The sequence below is a fragment of the Capra hircus genome, chromosome 1 (genome assembly GCF_001704415.2).
Source record: "Capra hircus breed San Clemente chromosome 1, ASM170441v1, whole genome shotgun sequence".
NCBI classification, from domain to species: Eukaryota; Metazoa; Chordata; class Mammalia; order Artiodactyla; family Bovidae; genus Capra; species Capra hircus.
The window spans coordinates 154309265-154326458 of record NC_030808.1 but is presented as its reverse complement, the minus strand read 5'-3'; the positions used below and the strand labels follow the sequence as shown (position 1 = coordinate 154326458).

At 41.0% G+C, this 17194-nt stretch overlaps 1 protein-coding gene across 3 annotated transcripts in view; it reads left to right on the top strand.

The window, feature by feature from the left end:
- TBC1D5 (TBC1 domain family member 5) overlaps positions 1–17194 on the top strand; it is a 588062-nt gene that overhangs the window by 198162 nt on the left and 372706 nt on the right. The window lies entirely within an intron of this gene.

Here is a 17194-nt window from a genome sequence, read left to right as displayed (position 1 = left end):
AATAGCCTATAATGTTCCCTTGTATCAATTACTGTATTCCAGTAAAGATTCCTACTGTTTCTGTTTTGTTTTGCTTCCCAAAGCCCCCTGCTGCTGTTGATTACACCTAGATCTGCTACTGATTGGAACTGTTAAAAGGCAGAGACAGTGTGGCTGGTTGCTGAATCATTTAATTGTAGGACTAATAAGAGGTGTTCTGTCTGGGGCCTGAAAGAAATAGTAGCATTTGAGTATTATGTATAAAGAGGCCAAGATATAGTCTTTAATAATTTTTGAAGGTGTGAAATTTATTTACCTAGTGAATGTATTTACTTGTAGCATAATAGGGGTTTATCAGCAGCCTGGTTAGATTCTTAAACCCTGTAAGTGAACCCTGAGAGAAAGAGAGAAAGGAGGATAGATACTAGAGAAGAATTTGTACAGTTATTTTTCTCTGACAATTGAATGCTGTTTGTTTTTTTAAAGATGAAAGAAATGGAGAGCTATACCAAATGGATAGCCGAAACAAATGGGTAGCAGTTCATCAGTTGAGACATTTGATAATAAAATGACAGGAAATTCAAAGTTAAGTTTGTAATTGTGGCCGTGTTTTTAACCCTGATGCACAATATAAAGTGAAGGTTATGTAAGGTACAAGCCCCTCAGGAGAAGTTAACATACAAGTTTTGGAATCAAGAGATAGGATTTGCATGATAGCCGAGGGCATTTATGAGGTGTCCACAGATCAAGAACACCCATGCTTCAAAGTTTGAGGTAGTTAGTCCCTTGCTCTACTTACTGAGGGATTATTTGAAAGAGAATAGGTCTGCACAAGTGTATTACATGGTACTTTATTCTATTACTATCCCTCTTGTGATAAGTAATAAGTTATTGCTTATTCTTTTCAAGACATTTCAGGTTTCTAGGTGCAGACTAAATCAATGGTTTTAAGTAATTTGTTTAAGGAGACATCTATTGGGAGTTACGATTGACTAGAACTTGAAACGGGAAAAAGCGAACGTTCTTGTATCGAAATTTATGATATTTATCGAAACATTTTGATCAGGGAAATTGCGTGAAGGGTCCTGTCAGAAGGGACACCGCCTGTCAGGTAGATGCTAGGTTAGTGGGACCGGTTAGAAAGCCCTGCAGCTGACAGGAGAAAGGAGGTTGGGCTCGGTGCTGGCATCTCTTTCCTTTTGTTGGTCACTCACTGAATCGGTAAACTGTGAATAGAACTGCTGAAATCTAATTAATGAATCATGAACATTTATGTCATCTCAAGTAATAATATTAATCATTTTTGTGATCTCAACATTTGACACAATATTTTGTCACGATGGTCATTCAGCTTCTAAAGTGGGGGGAAGAAAAAACCTGAAAGCTCTTGGATTGGTCTGCTGGGGCTGCCATGGCAGGGTCACAAAGCAGGTGGAACTGCTTCCCAGTTCTGGAGGCGAGGGGTCAGAGGGCAAGCTGGTTCTCGTGCCGCGGGCTCCTTCCGAGGGCTCCCTCCCCGGGTTGCGGATGATGCCTTTCCCCCTCTCCCCGTGTCTTCACTGTGGGCTCCCTCTGCCTGGGGCTGCATTTCCTCCTTCCAGAAGAACTCCAGTCCTGTGACAGGGGCCACCTGATCACATTGTCCTTACTGTGTCTCCGAACAAGGCCACACCCTGAGGCCCTGGGGTTAGGATCTAGACATGTAAGTGTTGAAGGGTCTTAATGCAACCCATGACACCTCCGTTTGAAGCTGATAAGGTTTATCTGCCAGTGGCTAATGACACATATGACTAATCAAAAAACAGATGTGGTCACAAAGGAAAAAGAAGTATGTTGGTATAGGGACCCACAGTTATATGTCCCTTTGTAGTTATCATGTGATGTAATTTTCACCTAGGTATATTTTATTATTTTTCAGTTTATATTTTCAGTCATTGTACTGGTTTCCATCTGTGGCAGAAATGGAGATGAAAGGCTGAGTTTCAAAAGTGCAGTAGAACTAAACTCCTTGTCCCTCCTCTTCCCTTGCTTCAGTTCAGTTCAGTTGCTCAGTCGTGTCCGACTCTTTGTGACCCCATGAATCGCAGCACGCCAGGCCTCCCTGTCCATTACCAACTCCCAGAGTTCACTCAGACTCACGTCCATCGAGTCAGTGATGCCATCCAGCCATCTCATCCTCGGTCGTCCCCTTCTTCTCCTGCTCCCAATCCCTCCCAGCATCAGTCTTTTCCAATGAGTCAACTCTTCGCATGAGGTGGCCAAAGTACCAGAGTTTCAGCTTTAACATCATTGCTTCTAAAGAACATCCAGGACTGGTCTCCTTTAGAATGGACTGGTTGGATCTCCTTGAAGTCCAAGGGACTCTGAAGAGTCTTCTCCAACACCACAGTTCAAAAGCATTGATTTTTTGGCACTCGGATTTCTTCACAGTCCAACTCTCACATCCATACGTGACCACAGGAAAAACCATAGCCTTGACTAGACGGACCTTTGTTGGCAAGGTAATGTCTCTGCTTTTGAATATGCTATCTAGGTTGGTCATAACTTTCCTTCCAAGGAGTAACCGTCTTTTCATTTCATGGCTGCAGTCACCATCTACAGTGATTTCGGAGCCCCCAAAAATAAAGTCTGACACTGTTTCCACTGTTTCCCCATCTAATTCCCATGAAGTGATGGGACTGGATGCCATGATCTTCGTTTTCTGAATGTTGAGCTTTAAGCCAACTTTTTCACTCTCCTCTTTCACTTTCATCAAGAGGCTTTTTAGTTCCTCTTCACTTTCTGCTTAGGATAATCTCAATTATCATCCACCCTCACCATCCAGACTTCTTAAGTTTTAAGAAAACAAGCGTTATTTTTGAAATATTATTGATAATAACTGGATTCTAATGTTGCACCAGGTGGACGTTTATGTACAACTTTGAACAGGTAGTCATTTATCTAGAAGAGAGATCGTCAATGTGTGGTCTCTGGACCCAGCAGCTCAGCCTTAGATATTAACCAGGGATTTTGAGGATAGAGTCTAGGGATCTTTGTTTAATGAGACCTTGGGTGATTCTGCTATACACCAACGTTTGAGGGCCACTGGGCTGAATACAGGAATAATACCTAATTTTACTATTGTTTTTAGTAATTCAGATCTTAGAGTTGTTTCTCCCCCCTGCCCCACTGTTATTTTGGTTATATTATCTGATACTGAGATTTTGATTAGGAATACCACTCAAAATTATTACATTGTTTTTGTGGGAAACCATCTCTTTTGTTGGTTTATTGTGTGTCTTTCTAGAAATGTTTTATATTTGCAAAAGCAAATTCCGCTCTCTTTAAATATGTGTGAGTGTGTGTGTGCACGCACATGCATGTATACATGTACATGTGTTCCTTTCTCCCTCTCTATTCTTCTACAGGTAGTAACATTGGACCTTGCTATTTTTACTTATAACTTGGAAGTCTTTCTATATCAATATATGCGTCTTTCGTCCTCCTCTTTTTTAATAGCTATGTAGTAATACCACTGCACGCCTTTACAGCAACTTACTTAACAGGTCCCCTTTTGATGGACATTTATGTTTCGCCATTTTGCTACTTTAAAAATTCTGTGAGAAATATTATTGTGCTTAAGTTACAGCTGTATGGTTTCCCACATACTGAAGCATATTCACAGGATAACTTCCTAAGAACGTGATCTCGAGGTGGAAGAGCACCTGTGCACGTGCACACACTCATGACTCCGACAGCTTTCCCCGCGCCGCCCTCCGTGGTAGCTGAGCCAGTGCAGCGCCTCCTTTGCCAGATGAAGTCACCACTTCAAGAGTGTGTCTGCTTAAGGTGCAGCAGTGTTGCATAGGTTACGCTTTTGAAGGAGACGAGTCTACGTTATGCTGAAAAAATACCCCCAAAACTTAGAAGATAGCTTTTAGCAAACAGTATGTAAGACTGCTGCTTCAGAGTTTTAGATGTAAGTTATAGTATGTCTTAGAAACGTCTTATTGCATAAATTGAAGAGAGGACTGATGATTGTCTCCCCTAACCTGAAGTCAACCTACAGGTAGTGATTCATTCAACGTGATTTTTATATCTAGCAAAACATATTTATGAAATAGTTTTGGAGTACTTGGACAATTTTTAAATGTGGGAATTATTTGAGATATTACATTTGTAGTTGCTTAAAATTGTATGACTTTTTTGATATCTATCATAGTTCTTAATTAAAACTCTTTTTAGGTTTTTTCATTTACTCAGTATCATTGGTTTATATTGTGTTAATCGTTTCAAAATCTAAAATGAAGCAGTGAGTGAGACAGAGCACTGGGTTTTTGGTGGTGGGTTTAAAAACATTCTATACTCCCCCCCCCCCCGCCCCGCCCCGCCTTTAACACTCTCTTAACTTAAAACTACTAAACAGATTTTTATTTTAATCATTGGAACAAAAAATGTTCTCTTGGGCTGATACCAGTACTTTCTATGCCAAGTTACAGACCGGAATCTATTTTTATAGGCCAAGATAGAAACCTCTGAAAACCAGAGTTTATAATGGAAACATTGACAGGCCCTTAACTATCACAGCACACATGGCCCTGCTGAAATCAGAAGGTACGAGGCACGAGGCTTCGCGTGCAGGGGGAGCAGGGAGGCTTCAGCAATTGCATCGTCAGATGCCTTTCAGCTGGGATGTAGTAAGAGTCCCTGCAAGCGCAGCCAAGCCCATGGCCGTGAGAGCCCGGCGTGTGGGCCAGTTCCTGCCCTCTGAATGCTTGTGCTCAGGCACGCAGACACTGGGGAAGCAGTGATGCACACTCGTCTGGAGACGGCCTTGTGAGCGGATATGGTCGGGGAGAAACACGTGAACTTCTTGATCTCTAGGTTTAATTCATGGCTCAGCCCTGAAAGCCTTGCGTGCTTTTGCATGTAGGTTACTACACGTGTTTCTGGGTATTATTGCAAAGCAGGAAGATCAGACCAATTACGTCTTTATTATAATACTACCCTGAAGAAAGCGTGAATGTTATGTTGTTACACAAGCCAGGCAAGTCTGATACTGAGTAGTTGACTTGGAAACTTACTGTTTATGTCTTCTTTGAGGCATTCTTTTTAGGTTAAAAAAAAAATCGGCTTTTCTGAAAACCACGTTTGATTGCTCAACTTTATTTGATTAAACAAAAGTCATTAAAACAACTACAATTTTTAAAATTACTATGCTTTTTTCAGTCATGTTTTAAGTGAGACTAGTTCTTCTGCTATTAGTTAATGATTGCATCAGTTAACACAGGATGAATGGCCCTACAGTGTAATAACTGCTTTACAGGGAGAACTCAGAACGTGTCAGATGCTGGGATGTAGTGAAAAGGGTTTGAGCCCTACAGTTAATTTGAATGTTCATGAAGGGCTGGGTCCTCGCGCTTGTAACACCAGCATTATCTAGTCTCCTTTCCCTTTATCTTGTTAAACGTGGGAGAGAAGTGGAGGTGTCATGTCAGATACGCCATCTCAGAAGCATCCTGAAGTGTTAGGAAAAACCAGCGTCTGGTGGGAAGATAATGAAGTGATACTTTGTTGCTACAGGTTTGCAAGTACTGCCAGAAGGAAGGGGTAAGGGGGAGTTGTTAATTTGAATCTGAATCAGATTTTCTGTTCTAGTTAAATTTTCCTTAGCTATTGACCTATATATCCGATCTGTGTATCTGTATACATGTATTAAGGTTTAGATAGGATACACGTTTCTGTCCTAAGAGATAACTCTTACGCATCAAGTTGGCTTTCCATTAATGAAGAGAATGTGGACATTTTTGAGTAGTTTCTTCACCTAAAGTGTTAGAAATAATGCTTTAGTATCCTGAAAAATAGAAAATGTCTAAAGTAAGCTATGTAATTCTGTGCACTTGTACTAATTCTAGAATAAGGAGCTTTCATTTCCATCTTCCACTTTCTTGCTCCGTTTCTTTAGGAACGAGAGTCTGTATGCTAACCTCTGCTTCCCCTCGCCACTGCTGTGGAAAACTTCCCCATGGGTTTAGGGAAAATACAGTGTTGATCTTGGTTGTACAGGCAGAATTTAGCGTCATATTTTACAAGTTCCATTTTATAAGGGCACTTCATGATGAAGTGAGGTGAAGGAGCGGTGTGCGTGTGCGTGGGTGCTTGTATGTGTGTGTGTGTGTGTGTGTGTGATGGCGGAAAGACAGAAACAGACATTCCTGAGTTCCTAGGTTTACAGATTTATCTGTTTTATAGATTATTCTGGAAGCAAAAGTACAATAATGTAAGCATAATACTATATGAGACCAAAATCCAGAAGCATTTCTAGAGCTGACTAAAATATTTTTGTTATTTACATTCGTAGCTGAGAGGGCTGATAACCATTAAGGGCCTGCTGGCATATTAGATTATACACAAGTTCTCTGCCATACTGACACTATTAATAAATTTACTCAGTCCACACGTGCCATTAGCAGTTTCTGGCTAAAGGCTTTCTTAGGAGGGGCAGTACTTCTCATCAGTGCAGGGAGAGTCTTAGTGTGTTGCCTCTGTGCCTCGTGAAGCTGAGGCGGCTGAGGCGGTGTCAGGATTTTCCTTTCCCAGCCCATCCGTTAGTTTTCTTACTTGAACTTGATACGCGAGACACGGGGCTAGGAGCTCCTGACCTTCAATAGTTGTTATTTACTCAAAAACAGCTCAAGGCTTTGGATTTAATTTATGATATTTATACTTTTAAATATGCTTTCACGCTTTGGTATTTTTGCTTTCTTTACATATTGACCTTAATAGGTCAGATAAGCTAGTGCTGTGTCTTAAATATGTTATCTTTTAATTGTAAGGAAAAAACAGATTTAGGTATTATTGGAATGTAGAAAATAAATTTACTTCAGAAAAGAATTTAGTATGTTTTTGAACTTGGGTAAATAATTGGAGGAGACTTTTGTTCACTTAGTTTCCAAGAAAATACAGGTATTCCAGGTAAGAGATTTGGCTGATGGATGATATTTTATGCCAGATATTGAAATATGCAAGAATGCCTTGGGGAACTAAAGAATGGAAGGCTGTGAGAGGAAGTGTTAATTCTCAAGCGTGTTCCTTTTAAAATATTGTACTTCTTTTCTTGTTCCTTTAATCTAAATTGCCATCATTTCCTCTGAAGAGAGAAGAGAAGTGAGCTCCGGTTTCTTCGCTGTTGCTGAGGAGCTTAGTCACAGCCATCCACCCGCGGCCGCCGCGGGGCTGCACCTGGGGGCTGAGACAGTGTGCCTTCGCGCGCTTGCTCCTGTTGAGGCCCGTGCTCTCGGGTTGGGGTCTGCTGAGCCTGCACGGCCTCAGATCAGCTGCCTGCTCCCGCGTGAGCTCCGCGTCCTTCCCGGCCCTTTGTCTCCTCAGCTTCTGTACGTTTTCCTCATAGCCTGACGCGCTGCGTGACACGTGAGCTGTGTTTAAGCCACGAGAATTTGAATTCCCTGGAGACAGAGACTCGCCCTGCGTTTACCAGGAGCTGGTCATCTTGGGCCGGCCTCTGGGCTCGCGAGGATGCGGCCGGAGCTCATTCAGCGGAGTGTCTCACCTTTGCCGGCCCGCTGCCTCCGCTCCTGCCTCCTGCCTCCCGCGCTCCCTGGAGCGGCCGCTGGGCCAGCGGGCGTGAAGTCTGCGTTCACGTCCAGGGGAGCGGATGGGCCTGGAGGGACGCTCGCAGGCTTTCGGCTCTGAACTCTGAGCGCCGTCCTGTTTCCTGGCGTGTTGGGACCGCCTGACGGGGTGCGCGCACCCAGCGGCTGCGGGACGGCGCGCCTTCGCGAGGTGCTGGCTGCGCACGGGCCAGGTGTTGAGAGTCCTCCGGCGTTGTTTAGTCCTCACGAAACCTGTGACGTGGGTACTTCCACTTTTGCACTGAGGACACCAAGGCAGAGAGAGTTTAACCGACGAGCCTGAGGTGAGATAGTGAGTGAGGGCGTTTCCTCCACTCGAGCCTAGAGTGTGGCTTGGCCCTGGAGTCAGCAGTGCCAGAGCTGAAGGCTCCCGCTGCCCGGGGGCTGCAGCGCGCGCTGGTGCTGCGCTGAGGGCTCTCTCTTCTCCGTTCATTCTCTTAGAAGAAAGAACACTTGTTTTTTTTTTTTTTTATCTGAAGTAGAAATATGGGATTGACTCTAATTTCTGAATTTATTCAATTCAAAAGTTTAAAATTGAATGAAAAGGAGTTAGGAAACATTTCAGAGAGACTCGAACGTTTGAGATGAACTTTGAGAAGTGATTAGTGGCATCTGGTCTGATGGATATTTATTCATTAATTTGATAATATTTACTGTCTGTTCTTTGTTAGGTCATGAGAATAGAGGAGTGAAAAAGAAAGGTTTCAGAGAGAGAGGAATGGACTGGGATAGGTTTCCCTGACCAAGGCCAGTGGCCCAAACAAAGAGAGAGGAAGGAAAACACTGGAAATCTTTAGAGAATGAAAAAGATATGAAGTCGGTTAGAGGTAGATGCGGATAGGTCAGGAAAGGAATGGAGAAGTCCTTAGGTCTGTTAATATTTCAGTAGACATTATGCAGCTGCAGACATCACTGCACAGATGTAATATGAAATATAGAGCAGGTTACGGGTCCAAAGAACAGGATTTTATTAAGAGCTCTGCTTCCTAATTGTATGAATTTGAACAAGTCATCTTCTGTTTTCATAAGCAAATATTTCTTATAGGATATATCCTCATGTTATAATTTTTTAAAGCATACATAGGACTCTAAACTGAACAATCTTTCCTCAGACATTGCAAGCTTATATTTATATATGTTTTCAAAATAAGGAGTCATGCTCTATATATTCTGCTACTTGCTGATTTCAGTATCCTGTGTGTATTTTCTTATCCGTGAATTTATACTTTTAATGCTTATGTGTTATTCCATTTCTGGGTTACCAAAATTTATAAGACCAATTCTTTATCGATGGATAGTTAGGTTGTTTATAGCTTTTGGCTATTACAGTCAACATCTTTCTGCATGGATTTGGTTGGAGGCCATGTTAGTAGGATAAATTCATCACAGTAGCATTGCTGAACCAAAGGGCATACACATTTATAATTTTGATAGTTGTTGCCAGATTGCTTTTCAAAAATTTGTGCTTCTATAATCAAGTTAATCAGAATCAAAATGCATATTTCTCCACATCCTTATCAACACTAGGTATTATCCACCTTTTTTTATTTGGCAAATTTGATGAGAATTACATCTAATTTTTTTAGTTGACATTTCTTTAATTATGAGTGAGGTTGCATATTATTTTACGTTACATGCACACACGTTCACTTGCACAGTAACATTTCATTTTGCTGGGAGCTGCTTAATGCTCTCTGTACTCGTTCATTTAACTCTTCCAGTTTTATTTTTCTTATACAATTTTTAGAAAGAGGACAGTTACCCTTCTTCCTCAGTAAATGGTTGAGATGATCAAGTAAGTTAGTGTTTGTCAACCACGTTTTTTCGTTATTGCTTCCCTAAAAGAACTTTTAAACAATGTTCCCCTAATCCTCCCTCTTTCCCAGTGATGTTTTAATACCACAGATGTACACGGATACGCTTTGTATCTGTTTATCTTCTGTGGCCTCTTGGTGAGCCATAAGCCATTGTAATGTCTAAGATTTCTCTCCAGCCCCACCCCAACAGCCAGTTTTCATCCCCTCCAAGGACAATATCACTCCTGCTGAGATCATATGGTACATGTAAAGGTTTTGTAAAGTGCAAAGTGCTATTTAAATATAAAGCTTTATTGTTAATAGTTTGCATTTCGTGTGATATAATATTCCATGTCTGTTTTGCAGCTGCCTTTTTCTCATTGCAGATTTCCCTTTTGTGGCTCTAGGCACTTACTGTTTTTCTGTTCAATTTGCTGCCTTTGGGACAGTCTTTATTGTGCTGACCTCTCCTCAGCTCTCCCTGCCTATCATTAAGATGTACTCTCCTTTGAGAGGCTGTCCTGGCTAAGTTCACTTTCTCCATGAAGTCTTTCTAGTCCCTTGTAATTATCCTTTGGCTTCATAGAGTTAGAGCTCTTTTAATACATCCCTTCTGCTGTGACATTCTTTCTTTTATTATAGGTCTGTCTATCTCCTCCTGATAGATTGTTACTGTCAGAATAGCAGTGATGGTGCCTCTTTTCATCCTTTATTCCCATATGTTCCTTTCACGGTGCCATTGTACATGGTGGGAAGACAGGAGGGACGTCTTGCAGTAATTTCTAAAGACGTTTGAATTCATGTCCCAGCCACTCAGTGTGTGACCCTGGGCTGAGATCTCTAACCTGCAAGCCTCAATATCCACCTGTACAAAACAGGGCTAATAACGCCATCTTTTTGATAAGATTGCTGAAAAGATTGAATGGCATAATAACATAAAGCACAGTGCCTGGCATTTAGTTAAGCTTTCCATTAAACATTCAGTTCAGTTCAGTCGCTCAGTCGTGTCCGACTCTTTGCAACCCCATGAATCGCAGCACGCCAGGCCTCCCTGTCCATCACCAACTCCCAGAGTTCACTCAGACTCATGTCCATCGAGTCAGTGATGCCATCCAGCCATCTCATCCTCTGTCATCCCCTTCTCCTCCTGCCCCCAATCCCTCCCAGCATCAGAGTCTTTTCCAATGAGTCAGCTCTTCACATGAGGTGGCCAAAGTACTGGAGTTTCAGCTTCAGCATCATTCCTTCCAAAGAAATCCCAGGACTGATCTCCTTCAGAATGGACTGGTTGGATCTCCTTGAAGTCCAAGGACTCTGAAGAGTCTTCTCCAACACCACAGTTCAAAAGCATCAGTTCTTCAGTGCTCAGCCTTCTTCACAGTCCAACTCTCACATCCATACATGGCCACAGGAAAAACCATAGCCTTGACTAGACAGACCTTGGTCAGCAAAGTAATGTCTCTGCTTTTGAATACGCTATCTAGGTTGGTTGTAACTCTTCTTCCAAGGAATAAGCGTCTTTTAATTTCATGGCTGCAATCACCATCTGCAGTGATTTTGGAGCCCAAAAAATAAAGTCTGACACTGTTTCCACTGTTTCCCAGTCTATTTCCCATGAAGTGATGGGACCGGATGCCATGATCTTCGTTTTCTGAATGTTGAGTTTTAAGCCAACTTTTTCACTCTCCACTTTCACTTTCATTAAGAGGCTTTTTAGTTCCTCTTCACTTTCTGCCATAAGGGTGGTGTCATCTGCATATCTGAGGTTATTGATATTTCTCCCGGCAATCTTGATTCCAGCTTGTGTTTCTTCCAGCCCAGCGTTTCTCATGATGTACTCTGCATAGAAGTTAAATAAGCAGGGTGACGATATACAGCCTTGACGTACTCCTTTTCCTTTTTGAAACCAGTCTGTTGTTCCATGTCCAGTTCTAACTGTTACTTCTTGACCTGCATACAGATTTCTCAAGAGGCAGGTCAGGTGGTGTGGTAATCTGCAAATATTTCTTAGCACAGAGAAAGACATTGAACGAAGTATTATTGTAATCATTTCTGTTTCTTTCTTATTTGTGAACATTATCTATTATTCATTGTACGCAGAGGAAATGTGGTTTTCTTTAAATTATTTCTTTTTTTAAAGAATGTGTCCTGCAATATAATTCAGCATATGGATATCATTTAAAGTGCACCTGAATAATAATATATCATGCATTATTCTTTTGTCGTTCAGTACAGTGTTAGAATTATTAAATAGCCACGATTAAAAAAAAGCCCTATAAATCACTGAGCAAAAGACAACCTAGTTGAGAACTAGGCAAAAGATAGGACAGCACTCTGATAAAGAGACCTGAATGGCCAGTAGAGAGATGTGAATGATTAATTTCATTTGACAACTTGACTGGGCCATGGGGTGCCCAAGTGTTTGCTCAGACATTATTTTGGGTGTTTTGATGAGGGTATTGTGGAAGAAATTAATATTTAAATAGACAAAAAGCAGATTGCCCTCTATAATGTAGGTGGGCCACATCCAATCAGTCGAAGGCCTGGATAGAACATAAAGCTGACCTTTCTAATGAGCAGGAAGGATTCCATAGTGCAATGATTTGGACTTCATATACAACATCCCTTCCTGCCTTCAACCTGGAACATTATCTCCACCTGTCTAAGAGGCTAGCCCATTGACTCTTCCTGAATCATTCACTTGCTTTCCCATTTTGATCATTGAACTTTCTAGTTTCCATTAATCATGAGAACCAGTTTCTTTATAATAAATCTCTCTATATATATTTATGTGTGTGTGTGTTTGTGTGTGTATGTAAAAGCGATATTCAGTGGCACTCATTTATTTATTTAAGATTTTGGCCATGCTGCACAGCTTATGGGATCTTCGTTCCCCAACTAGGGATTGAACCCAGGCCCTTGCCAGTAAACTGCTGGACTGCCAGGGAATTCCACATCTATGTATGTCCTTATCTGCATGGGATGGGGTGGGGGAAAGGTGGGAGAGAGAGAGAGGTGGAAGAGGGAGGAAGAAGGGAAGAGCAGGGAAAGAAAGTCGCCTATTTTTTCTGTTTCTCTAGAGTACCTTCACTAATACAGCAGAAGGAAACTCTTTCCATCAGATAGTCAAGGTGATGCTAATTAAATCCACAGTGCGATACCACTTCATTCTGTTCAGTCTGACAAAAAAAAAAAGGAAAGGCTTGTGATACTAATACAGAATTTCCCATATCAAATGTAATTTGGTTCAGTGACTTTGGATCAGAGTTTGACAGTATTTTATTAGATAAGCTAAGGATTTGATCCAGCAATTTCAGTTATAAAATGTCAGTTTATAAGTTGTAAAGTCTACTGAAATGACTAGGTTTGTCATCAAAATATAATTACATTAAATGTTGAAATTCATTTTAAAATTTAGCTTTTTGTTAACATGCTTCCCAGGTTGGTGCTGGTGGTAAAGAGTCTACCCACCAGTGCAGGAGTCTCAGGAGATGCAAGTGTGACCCCTGGGTTGGGAAGATCCCCTGGAGGAGGAAATGGCAACTCCAGTATTTTTGCCTGGAAAATCCCATAGACAGAGGAGCCTGGCGGCTTCCTCTGTCCCTGGGGTTCATGGGGTTGCAGAGTCAGACACAAACGAGCACAAGCATGAATTTACGAACAACATGCTTCTAATGCAGGTTGGTTCACGATTGACTTTTGTATTCGATTGTATGTGCAGCTGTAGATACATGTATGTGCCCTGCCATATGGATTCAAAATTGCTATTTTGTGTAGACTTGTATAGAGTACTTAATAAAATTATTAGTGAAATGAAGTGTTTTGAAGAAATATATCAAGAATTTCAGTCACCAAGTACAATATGAAATTCTAGTAGTAATATTTTTATACTTTTCTTTTTTTGTTGCTAAGCGTTTTCTCTCAGTAAATCACTGGAAAAATTCTGTAAGGTATAATGTTGGTGTTTCCAAGGATATTGTTGTTGCCTTAGTTGCTAAGTTGTGCCCAACTAGCCCACCAGGCTCCTCTATCCATGGGATTTCCCAGAACACTGGAGTGGGTTGCTGCTTTGTTCTCCAGGGAATCTTCCCAACCCAGGGATCGAACCTGTGTCTCCTGCATTGTCAGGCAGAGTCTTTACCATTAAGCCACCTGGGAAGCTCCTCCAAGGAATGTATGTGCTACCTATGAATCAGTTCAATTTAGTCACTCAGTCGTGCCCCACTCCCTGCAACTCCATGAACCGCAGCATGCCAGGCCTCCCTGTCCATCACCAACTCCTGCAGTGTGCCCAAACCCATGTCCATTGAGTTGGTGATGCCATCCAACCACCTCATCCTCTGTCATCCCTTTCTCCTCCTGCCCTCAATCTTTCCCAGCATCAGGGTGTTTTCCAGTGAGTCAGCTCTTCGTAGCAGGTGGTCAGAGTATTGGAGTTTCAGCTTCAGCATCAGTCCTTGCAATGAACACCCAGGACTGAGCTCCTTTAGGATGAACTGGTTGGATCTCCTTGCAGTCCAAGGCACTCTCAAAAGGATCAGTTCTTTGGCTCTCAGCTTTCTTTATAGTCCAACTGTCACATCCATACATGACCACTGGAAAAACCATAGCCTTGACTAGATGGACCTTTGTTGACAAAGTAATGTCTCTACTTTTGAACATGCTGTCCAGGATGGTCATAACATTCCTTCCAAGGAGTAAGCATCATTTAATTTCATGGCTGCAGTCATCATCTGCAGTGATTTTGGAGCCCAAGAAAATACAGTCTGTCACTGTTTCCATTGTTTCCCCATTGATTTGCCATGGAGTGATGGGACCGGATGCCGTGATCTTAGTTTTCTGAATGTTAAGTTTAAGCCAACTTTTTCACTCTCCTCTTTCACTCTCATCAAGAGGCTTTTTAGCTCGTCTTCACTTTCTGCCATAAGGATGGTATCATCTGCATATCTGAGGTTATTGATATTTCTCCCGGCAATCTTGATTCCAGCTTGTGCTTCTTCCCGCCCAGCGTTTCTCATGATGTACTCTGCATATAGTAAATAAGCAGGGTGACAATATACAGCCTTGACGTACTCCTTTTCCTATTTGGGACCAGTGTGTTGTTCCATATTATACATAGAAATAATCCGTATTATAAAGCAAAGTATTAGTTTCTGAAATATGAGGAAAGCAGTAGACTGCGCAGGTATATTTTATAATTAGACTATGTAAGTTTACTGATTTGACCACTTAGATTCAGTTTACCACATCTAAGTAAGCAGTGGCTTTACTTAACTAATTAGTAAAAGCCTAGAAATTTACACTACTTGAGCAGAATTTTCCTACTGTATTAAAAATAATTGGCCATCTTGATCTTTTACTTGATTTTGTTGAATTTAAATTCCTAGAAATTTTAAATATCTATTTATAATTGTAAAAGTTATAGCATAAAAACATTTTTTTGCTAAGGAAAACTTTGTTAAATTGTACTTACATAAAAGTGAGTATATTTGGGGTTGCGGAGGGAAAGGATCATTTGGTTTTGAAAGCCTCTTTTTATAGGAAAAAAATTACTCTGTAATAATAACCATGTGCTTGATCCTGTTTATTCCCATTAGAAATTAGGACACTATTTCCAGGCCTTAAACAATTTTCAGAGCCTTCAGATATCTTACTTATCTCCATTAGTATAAATGACATTGTAATTTCAAATGACTGTGTCTAATTTAGTGTACTTTTAAACATTTTATTGTGATATTCAGTGAGATTTTGGAGATAGCCTACTATCGTCTTCTGCCTAAAGCGTATACACAGAAAAAAGAGGTGTCTGTTTCTGCTGGTGAATTTCTCTGATGATGGGACAGAGTTTGCGTAGCCCTCTGTGGTCCCTGTGTACCCATATTACTGCTTGTGTAGTCATGCAGTTTTGTTAATTATACCCTTTTGTGAGTCCTCTCAGGCCTTTGTTTGTTCTGCGTGAAGTTCATGGAATTGTGTTGTTTTTTAGTTTGCATTGAAAGTAGAGTGAGAGTGTTAGTTGCTCAGTCGTGTCTGACTCTTTTGACCCCGTGGACTGTAGCCCGCCAGGCTATTCTGTCCATGGAATTCTCCAGGCAGGAATAGTGGAGAGAGTTGCCATGCCATTCTCCAGGGGATCTTCCTGACCCAGGGATCAAACCCAGGTCTCCCACATCGCGGGCAGGCTCTTCACTATCTGAGCCTCCAGGGGAGCCCCAGTATGCATCAGTGTCTCGGAAGGCTTCAGTGGCGGCGGTGGACATCAGGATGGTATGTGGGCACTCCATCTCGTCTTCTGTCTGTATCATCAGCCCTCTCTTCTTTTTTTTTTAAATATGTTTATTTATTTAATTTATTTGACTGTACCCGCTCTTAGTTGTGGCATGCAAATGCTTAGTTGCAGCATGTGGAATCTAGTTCCCTGACCAGGGACTGAACCCGGGCACTCTTCACTGGGAGTGCAGAGTTTTAGCCATATACCACCAGGGAATTTTCAGACCTTTCTTCTTTATCCATCTTTCATTTTGTCGGTGCTTAAAACTTTCCCTCTCATGAAAGTTAAACCTAAACATTTTAATTCTGATTTTGAGAGTCTTATGTTTACATTTTAAGCTATGCATATGTATCAGTGTTTTTACAAGGACATCTGAATGGTTTTGGTATTAGAACACATATTGAAATCATTTGTACACATACCTTTTGGGTAAAGATGGAACAGTTACATCAACATGTGGATATCTAAGATCCTGCGAAGAACCATCAAGTTTCATTTTTCTGCCATTTAGTAGCTGATGATTTCTGTTGAGTTTGTTCATTTGTTTATTATTGTATTTCTTTATAGCCCCTTTTCTTAGGACAATTGGAAGTCAAGTTCTGGTGGGGCTAGGGGGTGTCCATTTGTGTGGTATATTTTGGTCTTTCCCGTTACCAATCAGAGAGCAGCCCTGGAAAGATGCTTTTTTGCCTTAGAGTGAGTTCTTTTGGAATCTCACCTTTTGAGAGTTTTGGTCTCTTTGAATTTTGGAACCCCTACAGTGAACTTACCGCATATTTTCCCATAAATGTTCCACTTACCTACTGGTAGAGTTGTCAGCTAAAATATAGGGTGCACAATCAGCTAAATGGAGAATACATTTAGTATAAGCATGAGCCAAATATTATTTTGTTGTTTTTCTAAAATTCAAATGGGCATCTGTATTTTTATCTTATGTTATTTCAATTAATTGATTAATGCTTAGTTTGCAGCTTACTTCCTCAGCTTTCTTCTCACTGAACTCTGAGCCACTTGAATGAAGGGGTGCAGTTACACCCTGATTCATCTGGACTTGGTTTTCCTGTCACTGAGACGTTTACTGGCTGAAAGAATGAGCTCTCTAATCAGCTCTGAGTATTTCTAAAGCAGCTTTGCTGAACTGAGTTTGCCCTTTTATGTGAATTGAATTCATTGAAAAAAAAAAATCATGTTTCAAAGAACAGTTGCAGATCTCAAGCTTAATGGAAAAAATTCCATCTCTCCTTCCCTTCGTCATCTTTCTCTCCCTTCTTTTTTCAGCTCTTACTATAATTAGCAGCATTAACAGCAAATGTTTGCTTTAGTTAAATTATTCAGAACATTTATTTTACTTGTCAAAGGTTAGATCAGGTTGTTGTTTGAACTGGTAATTAAGTGCAGTCTAGTATGCTCTCATGCTTATATGCACTGTAAGCTTGGTTCCTCATCACTTTGTACAATTTTATGATGTTCAAGGCTGACATTTCAAAAAGGTTTTTGATTTTGTGGAAAAGAAAACA